The sequence below is a fragment of the Gymnogyps californianus genome, chromosome 2 (assembly GCF_018139145.2).
Source record: "Gymnogyps californianus isolate 813 chromosome 2, ASM1813914v2, whole genome shotgun sequence".
Taxonomy (NCBI): domain Eukaryota; kingdom Metazoa; phylum Chordata; class Aves; order Accipitriformes; family Cathartidae; genus Gymnogyps; species Gymnogyps californianus.
This window is the reverse complement of record NC_059472.1, coordinates 144,666,355-144,679,818: the sequence shown is the minus strand read 5'-3', so window position 1 is coordinate 144,679,818 and position 13,464 is coordinate 144,666,355. Positions and strand designations below refer to the sequence as shown.

Below are 13,464 nucleotides of genomic sequence, written 5' to 3'. Positions count from 1 at the left end.
TAAAAACTCTGAAGTGAGAACATTTAGGAATTAGATCAAGGTCCTGTAATGCTTGTATTGCTCTTGTCGGAAGTTCTGTGCATCCCATAATAATGAGTAGCAATTATGAGGACTTACTGCTCAGATCATAAAGAGGTAACTCAGTCATGAGATTTTGCATTATTTGTTCTTAGAGTTGAGACATAGAAATTGTAATGTAGAGATTATTAAACTGGGAGACGTAAGACTCCGAATGTTAATCTAACCAATTATTTGGGATTTACCATCCTAAAAGAATTGTATTCACTGTGTTTACCCCAATTCTCTGACTAATTTCAGCCATTTAGTCATATCTGTATGTTCTCTAAAGTTTTAGAAAATTTTTAACATTCATCCCATTATGTACAGCTTTCACAATGATCATTTAAGGACATTGTTCATGGTTGGCTGATACAGACCATGAAATGTAATTGTATATGCCCCTAAGCAAATAAGCAAATTACTTCCTTTTGGGAAAAGACTTCTCATACATCTGTTTTCTTTCAGAGGGGGAGGTTCAGTTTTTATATATGAAGTAGTTGAGAGTAGGGCTGCTTAGATGATATCACTTTTCATGTGTTTATGTTTGAGTTGTTCCAATTTTTGTGTCACTGAATTCTTTCTCCTGAAATGTTACACGCTTTGATACTGTTTTATGCTGAGGTAGATGAGAGAATGACTTTGTACTGACTCCTTGCACGCTGTTTCCAAGCCTAGATGAAAACTTGTAAAATAGGATGCGGGGAGTAGTTCTAGCAGTTCCAATAGGAACTTTTGATCCAGCAAAATTTAGATCTAAAAATTCAAAATAAAACACTACCATTTGTTGCATGAGATACCCTTTGAAATGAAGGAAGGAAGGAGGGATGAAAGGAGGAGGGAAAGAAAGCCAGTGCAATGAAGAGAACCTTTTCTAGATCCACAAATGAAAAATGAAGGAATTTCCCATGAACTGCTAAGCTCTCAAATTAATATATTGTAGGAGCACTTCTGAATTGGAAAACTTACAAAGAAAATAAGCTTAAGTAATGACCATGAATATCACATTAACCGTTTTTAGAAAAATTGTATTCCTTAATCATTTCAAGTCTATTTTAAATACAATTAGGAAGAAAAGTGATTCTAGTAGTCATCTATTTATTCAGTTTTCCAGCTTCCTAGTTCCCTTCAAAGCATATGCCTTGTTTACTTTCCATTTGCTGAGTTTGCATTTCAGTTGGTTAAGAAACAAGCTTTTGTCTGATTTTTAAAGATTAGCGGTAGGCTGTGGGAACGTATTTGAGACTAATGTGCAGTCATCTCCATAAAACAATATTTTGACTATAACTTAAATGATACATTGTTTCTGAAAGTTAGTTAGGGATATTTTTAGTGGAATAGATTGTAGTGGTGAACATGTAAAGCACCTGTTGTGAAAAATGCAAAAAGCAGTATAGCAATGGTGGGTCATTTACTGTCCCTTTGTAGGCAGAGCAGTCCTGAGGAGTACTCTTTCCTTTTTCTCATATTAGAATGAATGACTTTCATATGTAAACTAAAATTGGGGAGTGGAAGGTAATGGATTGGGTCCTACCCCATAAACTTATTAGCATCTAGAAGGAATTATAGCCTCCTGTTTCAGGAAGGAGGGTGTGAGCAACATCTAGTTTGTATGTATGTTAGCCTATCAAGTGAAAGGCTGATTTTTAAAGAAACACGGTTTAGTTTTTTCTTTCTTTTTCGTAGTATATGCAGAGTGGCTTGCAAATAGTAAATGCATCAAAGACATTGCTAAATGCAATTTTATAATTTATGTGTTACTGTATCAAGTAAATTCTGAAAGTGAACATACCACATAAAAACAAAGGCAGAGATCATCATTATATCATTCTGTATCCCTTTTAGGTGTGAAACCAATGTTGCTTCCAGCTATATTTGATACAATAGCGAAGACATTGGGCCTGAGTCATCACATGACGGGTAGATATTCTATTTTTCAAATTTGGAGGAATAGGCATCCTGCCTCATTGTTAAACTATGATGAATAAATTGATAGAGTTTTTAATAGTATTGCAGTTTTTAAATATCAATTTGATATTTACAGAAACGTGTTGCATTAAAAAATGTTATTCCTAATTCCAAATCAAGTGAAAAACAAAATGCTGATGGCTTTTTCCTCCATCATTTGCTTCTTTCGCTAGTGAGGTGCCCTGGCCTTTCCAGGTACAAGTCCTACTCAATTCTGCCACAATTATTCCATTTTCAGCTATATTAAATAGCAATATATTGTTTATGCTATTGCTCAGATAGCAATGCAATAGGATACAGCCATCCAGTGAGTACTGTCCTGAAGTTTTTTTAAACACACCTTTTTTAATATAATGTGCTCTCGTATGTTGCATTACTTCCCCCCCCCCCCCCCCGCTGGTCACAAAGCATATCCACCTCACTCGATGCGTTAACATTTACCAGTTGCTGTCTTGGTTCTGCATTTGGCACATGCTATGTTTGCAGCTATTCCAGTCTTCTGGTAATGTTCTGAAATTAAGTATTGTTTATATATAGGTCTTTGCGTAATTGATTTACAGACCCCTTCCTCCTGTTGGGGCATTGCTACTGAATATTATACAGCACAGCTTAGAATCCTTCCAGTGTCTGATGGCTTCCAAGTTGTGTATGCGTCAGTGGTTAGTTCACAGTAGATCTTGGCCTGAAAAATACAACTGTGCTTCAAAAGCCCTTTTCTCATTTGGATGTTTATACATTGGCTTTTTAATGTTCAGAATGATTTTTACACTGTAGCTTTCTGCATGTATTTGGATATTTTTCAGATTTCCCCAAAATAATAATACTATCCTATTTACTTGAGCACTCTTGATAGTGGAGTAGGTATTATTACACACTAACCAATTTGTAGTTCATTCAGTATTTGTGAGTAGATGGAGAGGAGAGGCATAAACTTCTCTTTTATTCCCTTAAAGACCTTCTAAAGTCTTAGCCCAAAAGCTGTGGCTTTGATAAATTTAGTGCGCTTTCATTTCCTTCTGGTTTACAAATAATTGAATAGTATGCAAACGATTAGGAAGAAAATATTAGCTTTTTTAATAGTTAATCTGGCATCAAGTGAAGAATGGAAAGAAGGGTGTTAGCTTCATGCAGTAGAATACTCCTTTCCAGAAAGTATATAAATGCAATGGTATGCTCCAGTGTTCACATCAGGCTTTGGCATGACTGTATATTTATGAAGGCGATAAGGCAGAGGTAAAAGATGCTGTTCTAGTCATAAGATACAGCCTCAGCACATGGAAGTGGAAAAAAGATTAGTTTAGTTTCCATGCTTTTTCAACAGGTATATATGCATGATTGTCAAAGTTTCTAAACCAGTGCAGGTCAGTAAATAAACCAATTTAGGACAGCAAATAGTATGTTCATAGTCAGGGGTTATCTTCATGGAATCATTCCATAAATGGAATTTTAAAGGAGAAATTTTATTGAGTCATTTCCACACAGAATTTTTTTTAAGACTCCCAAGATCTAACCCACTGTCTTCCAAAATATGGAATTTAATATGCTTGTAGTATCACAATGAAGAGACATGAGACATAAGTAGAATGATCAACTTCTTCCCATATTCCATGTGTCCTTATATGAGGTAATAGGTAGAAATCATAAACTGTGATAGTGCCAGGCTCACGCCATCCATTCTTTGCTCTACAAGCCACCTTCCTTTTTATTTTATCTTGTCTTCTAATTACAGCCTACTAGCTGCAGAAATTGTTTACCAGATAATGATATTGGGAATATTATTTCACCTGTTTTTAGTGAGACTTAGAATTGGAAATCTACTATTCACTATGTGACCGAATGGTAGTTCCAGAATTAGCGTATGAACTGATGGTATGCCCATTGTGTCTTCTGTTTGAGAAGATGAATCTATATGAATGGCTGTTAATCTGTGCTTGTCTGTTATAAATACATGTTCTAGATTGATTCCTCAGATTCTTTCTTCCCCTTAGAATTTTTCTTCCTGAAAAAGAAAAATGTCCTGAAATCATAAATGTATTACAGAGCTTATGGAATAGAGAGTTTTAAATATAGTTATTGAATGTCTATTAAAGATATTTTAAAGTGAAGTGTTCTTGGGCTAAACAACAAGGAAATTATTTTGTCGCCATTTTCTGTCTCTCTGCATTTTTTTTCGCCCAAAATGTCTGAAGACCAGATGTTCTTTCTGAGCAGGGCACCATGTATCCTTGGGAAGTGGGAGATGACATTTTTTTAGTCTCTGTTCAGCCTGCTTTATTCCCATGTTCCCAAACCCTACTGGGATAGATGCAGGGAACTAGAAACACTAAACGAGACTGCCAACATGACAACATATGCTTCAATAATAAAAATATTCTTTGAAATAGTAACTGTTGTAGTCCTGGTCTGAAACTTTATGCCAAACTCCACTTTTTGCAAAACTCCCTAACTGCCTAATAAATGTGTGACATGAGAAGCTGAACTTGTGCAGAGAATCTGTATGTTTCCAGGAGACTTTAGGTAATTTTATAAATGGCAGGAACCTGGCTGAAATCAGTTTGGGTTTTAGCTGTTGTTTGATCCACAGAACCTTCATGCATGTGACAGCTGTTGAATCCCTGGCAACATTAGAGTGAATCTGTATACAGCATCTGATTTCATCCTTTACAAGTACAATCACAAATACCTTTAGCAATCCATTTCTCACCACTTTTTGAGAAGCGTTTGAAATTGAGTTTTTCATCCCTTTATTGTCTCCTTTCATGCTGATAGCAACTTCGTTGTGTGCAGAATAACATCTTTGACCTCTTTTGATAAGGCAGCTCTACTTTCAGGTTAGAATATGTGAATGAATGAATTGAAAGTCTAAATGTGGAAGGAGGAAAAAAATACAAAAAAAGAGGGAGCAAGGACTGTCTGTGGTGCAGGAAGCATTTAACTCTTCCTAGCAGATGTGGAGCACATTTAGTGATATTTAAGACATTACCTTCATTTTCTATCTTTATTTCTCCCCTTATGTAACATCAGAAGTAGCATTTGATTAGCTATCTGAATAATATATTTGTTTGTTTCTAAAACTGAAGTAACCTCATTTCAGTATTTAAGTGCATTTTTTTCCAGTGTTGGTTTCTTTTACATAAGAAGGGTATGAAATATATTAATATATTTTCTCATTTTAATTTGTATTATAGGGAGTCCATGCCATTTTGGTCTACCGATTGATAGGTTAGGGAATCTTTATATGCATATACATTTATATATGTACTTTAAAAATAACTGTTTTGTGTTAGACGGGTGCCAAAGTTGTCAGTCTAAGACTTGAATAAGTTAAAGACACTTTGGTACGGAAATGCTGAGACAGTGTGGATGTACTTAGAAAAAAGTTCAGTGACTGCCTATGCATAGTTAAGGAAACTGATGTAATTGGTGTGATGTGAGATGGGCTTTACTGTATAATACAGCTTTAAGGAGAAAAATATCACAAATTTTGTATTAATTAAAGGAATAAACATACTGTTTTTCATAGAAGCTAATTGCTTTATTCTGCTACTACTGGAATTAGCTACCTGAAATACCAAACTCAAATATGAACATAAAAGGCAATACTCTTTTTATAATATCTGAAAATGTGTAAAGTTTGTGAATATTTAGTATTTTTTCCATACATGTATCAACACATGTGCGTATAAAGATTCTCTAAAATACTGCTTACCAGTACAAAATAACAGTGGATTACATGGCATTATTAATACATTGTTTTCTTAATTACTTCATAGATCTCATACATTTCACATGTAAAGCCATAAGATATTACTGCTAGAATAATTAACCAGGCTAATAATTGTCCTTTAGAAACATTAGTCCTTTTTGTCATATTTGAGTTATAAAATAATTAATCTGGTCCATTTTCAAAAACATTTCATCATTCTGGATGGAAGCAAACCAGAAGGTTTTCATCATCCCAAGAGAGAATTATATGGTTTAAGTGGGAAACTGAACACTTGAAGCTGGTTTCCAACATTAAGTGCAGCTTTCAGTACTGTGAGAACCGTATTTAGGAAGATTTTAATTGCTGCAGTACATCTTCACTGGCTTTGAACTCTGCTATCACATGTTCCCGCCATACTTGTTCATTTCCCACCTCCTTATTGTAATTGCCAAATAGAATTAGTATGTTAATGCTTACCACACATTGTATAGCGAACACTTCATGTCTATAGGCTGAAATAGTATTAGATATAGAAATAGTATTTACTACAGGTATTAATTTTTTTAAGGAGAAAAGAAGTAGCATGATAATAAAGCTACCATTCATCTTGAGTGAATTATATTGTGAAGTTTTGGGGAGTCATAAACCATGGAATTTGCCCGCTTCCAGTTTGGTTCCTCTTAGGAATGAAGTTTGGCATTTGTATAGCACTGTATTCTGTCCTCCTCCTCCAAAAAAAAGATACCCGAACATGGCAGACAACACGTAATTTGAAAAGCTGCCCTTTCGGATTAAATTTGTGACTGGAAGGTAATATGTAATTTAGTAATTAGATAAGAATTCCAGTAAACTCAAATTTGCTGACTCCTGGTCTATAATTCCGGTAATGTATTTTTGCTTTCAAAACAAAGACTTTATTCTGTGATGATGAGCAAAACAACTTAGTAACTGTGAGTTAAAAAAAGACTATATACCTAATCTTTATTGTTTTACAGTGATCTCTTGTAATCTGTCCTTCAAAACAGGCAACATGGTGAAGCAGCTCTTACTTTTTTTACATGTCAACAAGTGAATTGTTGTCTTAACGTTTTGAACTAAAACACCAACATCTGTGGCAGTGTAACTGTTAAACATGTATTCACTGTAGTTTGAGTTTCTCTTATTTTTGAAAAACTGCAGTGCTGTGGCTTTTTTTGTTGGCTGTCTCATTAAACCATCCTCTCCCACAGGAATGGAGCATACATTGTGGTTTCCATAACTTAGTTGAGTGCATGTTAAAAGCCCTGCTTGCCAGATGGATGGGCTGACAGTGTGCTCACTGTAGATTGCTCTGTTATTAATTCTTGCTCTTTGGTTTGTGTTTGCTTTTCCTCCACAGCCTCACCCCACCCTTGGATCAAGTAGGCTCCCTTTTCTGTCTGGGTAGTATGGGTGAAGGTGAAAAAGGATCTGAATAAGTAGTCCATATGTAGCTTTTCATTCTGCCCTATTGAGAACTCTCTTCCATTTGCAGTACCAGCAAGGTACTGCAGGTACTGTAAAGTAAATGCAATCCTTTTATTCACAAGGCAGAGTGCAACTAGAGCCAGTTTGCTTCCTTTCAACCACCTTGTTGAAACAAATTGCTTACCATGAATGTTTCTCCACCACCACCACCGCTACCCCTTGATGAACACTTTCAGATAAACTGTCATCTTTTGCCAGTCTGAATTAGAAGGCCTGTATTATTTGCTGACCTGTGATAAGAACTCTGCTACCTTGGGGGTGGCATGCTTCCTTTTGTGTCTTTTCCCTCTCTCGTTCAAGGAAAGGATCTTCTTTTGGCTTTTTCTGAATCCCAGGTAGACCCAAAGCCCCTCTTCAAGGCTTGAGGAGGATACAGTACATGATCTTTTGACACCTGCCATTCTGAAGTGGAAACAGTCGTGGCTGCAGAGCTCTTGTATACTGGCAGCTAAGTCAAGGACCTTTCCTTCAGTTCCTCCATATACAGCTCTCAAGCAGGAAAATCTTTTACTCCTTCAAGTATTCTGTAGGTATTTTCCAGCTGTTTGACATTTTTTAATGCCGTCTCTCACAGAGGATAATATGCAACAGACCAATCTCATATTCCACCAGCCAGCACAAGAAAAGCATTGTAAGCAGTCTGTAGAGGATGCTTCCATCACTGCAACAACTATGGGCAGTGGCCCTTCCAAACTATTGGTGTGGATGAATGTCCCTGAACACAAATGGGAGTCTTGAACTAGTCTTCATTGGCCAGCTCTCTGTTCAGAGCTGGACTGGTAGTGTTTCAAATTACACTCATGTCAAATAACATCAAATGCTTTAGTATGGACTTTACAGGTAAGGGCTCTAGGATTTGCTTTGCTGTGTTGCCACAGCATAATTCTCCAACTCTGTCCCTTTTCAGGGACCCTTCACAATAGTCTGCCTAAAGTGATAGTAGACGCTATGTTGGTGAGTATTTTTAGAACCAGTAACTGCATACCTCAGCAATCCCAACATCTATTCAGTGGTGCCTAAGAGGAAACAAGATCTATAGCCTTTCCATACCTGTTCAATTCTTTGTATGACGGTAATAACGGCCTCCTATTTCAGATCTTAAGGACTCTCCCTCTGTCCTTGATTTGATAATTAGCTCCTAGGAAGACCTACAAGAAAGCTGTTACTTAGTTTCAAGCAATGCCCAGATTCTATTTAATCTTCTCAATCTCAGTGAGAATCAACAACTAAATTTTATATCACTGCAAGACTTTGAACCTATTTTTACTTCTGTAGTGATGATAGCTTTCCTACTTGTGAACTGATACCAGTTTATGTTAAATTTTATTCTTTGGTTCACTTCCTAGCCAGTCTCTGCAAGTAAAACAGTATCTGACACCTTTAGGACACATAACCTCATTTGTATATGTGGTGATATGTATGACACTTCTGCTCCTTGCCTCCAAATAAAGCTGCATTCAGTCTATTCTCCCTCAGTTAAGTGGGTTGTTATTTCTCAGGCTGTAAAGAGCATTTCATCAGTTCTGGCTTTGGTAGCAGGATCCCGTCACCATTTGAAGAAGAAAACTTCTCTGTCTCTCTCAGTCCTCCAGGGTACTGACGCTGGATGTGGCTCTTATGGATCTGGAGATTAGTTGCAAATGGATTACAGCCACAGGAGGAACTGAAGCTTCACATTCTTATTTTAGAGCACTATCCAGTTTGAAATGCATTCTGGTCACGTGTGACAGACCTGTGCATCCAAATGATAATGATACGGTTACATAGTACATCAGTTGGATTGTATGAAGTGTCTTTTCTCTTTCAAAAGATATTCTCCAAAGGAACCTTACTGACATTTAAAATCAAATTTCTTTTTGAACCAACTCCACAGTGAGATTAAGTGAATGACATTCTTGCCTCTACACCATGCATCAGGTGTTGCTTGGGTAGTCTCACGGTATTAGGATTGATCTGAGTTTTATCTTCTTACTTCCCATACTGTTAAAAACTGTCACTTCTTTCTTAGTTGTGTTTCTGATGGCATGCATGGTTGAAGAGACTGATATTGTATTTCACCCAGTTTAACTTGTGCCTTGAGTCCTACTCAGAGTAAAACAGAACAGGACCCCAGTGGTTTTGACATGGCTGGGGCAGTTTTGTTATCAGGACCTCAGTAAGTTGACCAGAGTCCCCACCATTACATCTGGACCAGGAACAGTGATTAAACTATCTGATCCCTCCAGACTTAAAAATCTTCACAACACTGGATTGTGGATGGCTGTCATTGGATGAGGACTTCTGTTCCTCTCCAGCATAAATGATAGGAATGTGTCATAGACTCTTTTCCACCCTCCTAGGTGGATCAAAATTTCGTCCTAGTTTGCCCAGCAATCTGTTCCTTCCACATGAACTGCAATTATTTTCAAATATCCACTTCAGTTGAGTAAAGAGATAAGCAAAAGTCTATACTGAGTCAGCCCATTATTCTACTCTTTATTGGACCTATGCTTTTACCAAATGATTTTTGGATTTCTGATCTGGTCTTTTCCTGCCACCTCCCTCCCCAACATCTGTCAGAACTGTCTGTAACTTCACCAAATATTTTGCTATCTCTGAAGCCCCCAAGACTGATACGAACCTTAATAAAGCAACGTTCTTTGAAGAAATCTAAGGTTGCTCCCCTGGGTAGTTAGTGAAACAGTACAACTACTTCAAGTCATGTTAATTTAAAACTACATATGGAAGCGCTTCTAATTCAAAGCATGTTATGTAAGAGCAGACCATCTGAAGCCTGTCTTCCAGCAGCTTGTCTCCTAGACCCTTTCTTAAATGTTTTTTTTTACTCTTTCCCTTTCCATCTCTGTCTTGCACCTCTGTTTCTCCCTCTCCCACACACGCAAATACGTGCTATAGTAACCCACCACTTGCCTCCTGCGATGGTCCACCTGACAAGAGCCAGGCATGCAGTCACAAGTCTGGGCTTGTGCCAGCAGTGTTTGAATGGTTGTCTAGCTATTGCCGAACACACCAATTCACAGCAGGGTTCTGCCTTCCCTCTCGGTGGGCACACAAACCTCTACGTTTCCTCCTTGCCTGGCTTCCAGTTTCAACAACCAGTTGTGAGTCTCTCTTCCATCTGTGAAATAAAATTGAAATTGGGCAATGGATTCAGAAGTCAGCTAGAGAGATGGGAATCTGTTTCAGAGATCCCATCAACCTTCTTTTCTTAGGAAATCATTTTGGAAAAGTTGTTGGCATGAAAGCTGCTGATTACAGCATGGAAAAATACACACTTTTCTCTGTAATACAAGACTGGTTTAAATAATCTTCATTCTTGCAGATCTGAGTAAATTATGGTGAGTTAAATAGTTGATAAATTATCAGTGTTTCTATATTGTCTTTAGGCAAATTTTTAAGAAGAAAGTTAGTACTACAGTACACAGTTCTTCCACGTATCACTCAACAGTGGTAGTGTAGAACTGTAAAGCAGTCCATACACGAACAGATTTCATTTTCAAGGGCAACAGGTCTTTCAGGGTGGGATCTTTGTAAAAATTCATAGCCAGGATGTCAGTGTAGCCTAGCTATTATGTTCTGCTTTTGATTTGTAGAATAAAAACTTCTGGAATGTTTTCATTAAAACTTATGAAGAGTATTTTTTGCCTCTGAGGGTAAACATGGGATCTTAAAATAACTGGTACTACTGATGAGAATAACTTTTCAAAGTACAATAAAATGACTTGTTTGTGTATCACAAGAGCCAACGAGTGAAACATGATTTTGGGGACATGTTGTACTTAGTATTGGAAATAATTATTATAATTAACTGTTGATGGGATTCCCTTATATGGAACTTTCAATGCATGGGATACATCAAAATACAATTCATAAGGCTGGGGTGGGGGATATGTTTTGGCACATATTGAAATATCAGCTTGGGCAGCTGAAGTACTTTTTTTTTAGATATTTGTCATGTTTTCAGCTTTGTTGTCTGAAGGAGGTATGTGACTTTTTTTTTTTCCCTAGATACAAATATATGGACTAGTTGAACTTTTAAAGTTTTCTGGATACTGGAAATGAATGACATGCTCAGTTAGAGGATGCATGGGATTTGTGTATACAGGATTAAAATCTTGCATTTTTAACTATTTATAGGACAACAGTCTCAGTGAAAAGTTAGAATTATTTTGAAGATGAGGGGTGGTTTTTTTGGTCATCTCTCTAAGGTTACTTTTCTAAGTTTCTTCGTGAAATGACTTGCTTAAAGCATCAGTAAATCACATTTAATGAATAAAAAGTGTTAATATGTAATAATTGGGAGGCTTTACCTTGTCTAAAAGTTCAGTTGAAAGACGGAGAATTTTCAGTATTGAGTAATGCATTCAGTGACTTAAGTTCTTCCCATGTACACATGCACTGAAATAACTAAGGACCTGGAAAATTAAAAGGCCAACAGAAATACACACTATTTGCAATTGGACTATCAAAAAAAATATTTGTTGGTAGTTGCAGGAGACTTATTTTAAAAAATCTGTTTTGCATCACATGGAACTGTGGAAAGTACTACATTAACAAGATAATTTGTGGGGAGGGAGGACAATGCAAATTATAGTCTTTATTCTTGGATTATTTTTCATTAAATAGTGTTTTTGTTCCAAATTAGTCATATTTATGGATCCTTACAATTACTTTATTATGATACTGAACTAATATAAAAATCTAGGTTTTATATTTCCCGTATATTAAGCAAGCAATTTACGAGTTGTTCTCACTAGGAGAGACTAGAAGGACAAAGGGACTTCTCCCACGTTAGTTTCTTCCGTACGCTTTCTCACTTGGAGCTCCTGGGTACAGGATGATTGTAGAGGTCACATAGTACGGGAGTTTATCTGCAGGCAAGCCTGCTTCTGACCTAAAGATGGGCTCTGCAGTCCAGTCACAGTGAAAGGTGGCACTTGTGCTGCAAGAGAGGCAGTAGGCTGGAGCCAGAAGTAATTTAGTCCTGATAAGTCTATCATGTCTCAGGAACTAGGAGAATTCTAGCAGACATGATTCACCAGATCCATCTATATTAGTGATTTAGCATGTTGGAGAGCTGCTTTTTGGTGCACATTTGCATTGCATCTAGACTTGGAATCCTGCTGCATGCAGTTAAGTGTCCTACAGCTGTACTGAAAGCTGTTTCTCTCCTGGTGGAGCCAACACTTGAAGTTGCACACTAGGAGGCCTTTCAGAGTACCTCGCCTGCAGTGTGGACACAAGGGCTTCCAGCAACTGGCTCTGCTTCTGCATAGTGTGCTTCTAGGACTGACATTGGCACAAACTTCATTGCCAGTAAAGATGCGATGTGGATACCCCTTAATACATCACTGCAAATCGATCCCCAGTCCTTCCCTCCATGCACTGCATTGCTTCGTAATGTAGATGTTTGCATTGTGCTCAAGAGGCAATGGAGTAGCCCTTAGGAGTAAAAGTATATAATGGGCTGGTGATCTAGAACCTTGGAAGACAGGGCAGATGTCTCCTAACTTTTTGCCTAATATAGTCCTGTATAATACCAAATTTTTGTCTCTCCTGTACATGGAAATGAGGGGAGCTCTGTTACCCCCTTTGTATGCACCTTATGCCAGTAATAGCTGCATCATTCATCTGTTCAAGGTAAAACTGTTGCTGTTTAAGTGTCTGTTGTGTTCCACGTTATCCCTGTTGGTGTGTCCTAGGCAGCTGGCTTTCATTCAGGAAAGTTTTTAAGTATATGCTGGATGCCTTTAAGTGTATACTTAAAATTCTTGACCAATTTGGAGTCGGGTATTAGGAGAAACTGGATAAGAGTGGAATTCTGGTCAAATGTATGATTTGCTTCTGTTCTTTCCCTGAAGCAATTCTCTTAATCTGTTAAAAGAATAGTAGGTCATTATGCATCTTTTAATGCTACATTTTCTGATTTCTTTTCTGTGCCTTCCTTCAAATGAAGTACTACAGACTTGTACAGTTTAGACCGAAGTTCACTGTTAGCACATACAGGTATAATGAGAGGATGTTATCATGATTTTCTCTTTCAAGAAAATCTGTCATCTTCAGAAAGCAAAGTTCAGCTGAACTGGAAATAAAAAGAAAAAAAGATTATGTATACTTTATAAAACAGTTTAAGGTAACTTTTTAATTTGTAACAAATCACTACTTAACGCAATATGAATAAAAGCAAGTTTCCCAGGGTTTGTGCTATTTCTGGGGTTTTGTGTTTA

General features: G+C 37.1%; 1 protein-coding gene across 10 annotated transcripts in view; it reads left to right on the top strand.

Annotated features, from left to right (window-relative positions):
- The window catches only part of MINDY3 (MINDY lysine 48 deubiquitinase 3), a 60,675-nt gene that overhangs the window by 33,726 nt on the left and 13,485 nt on the right, over nt 1-13,464 (top strand). The window lies entirely within an intron of this gene.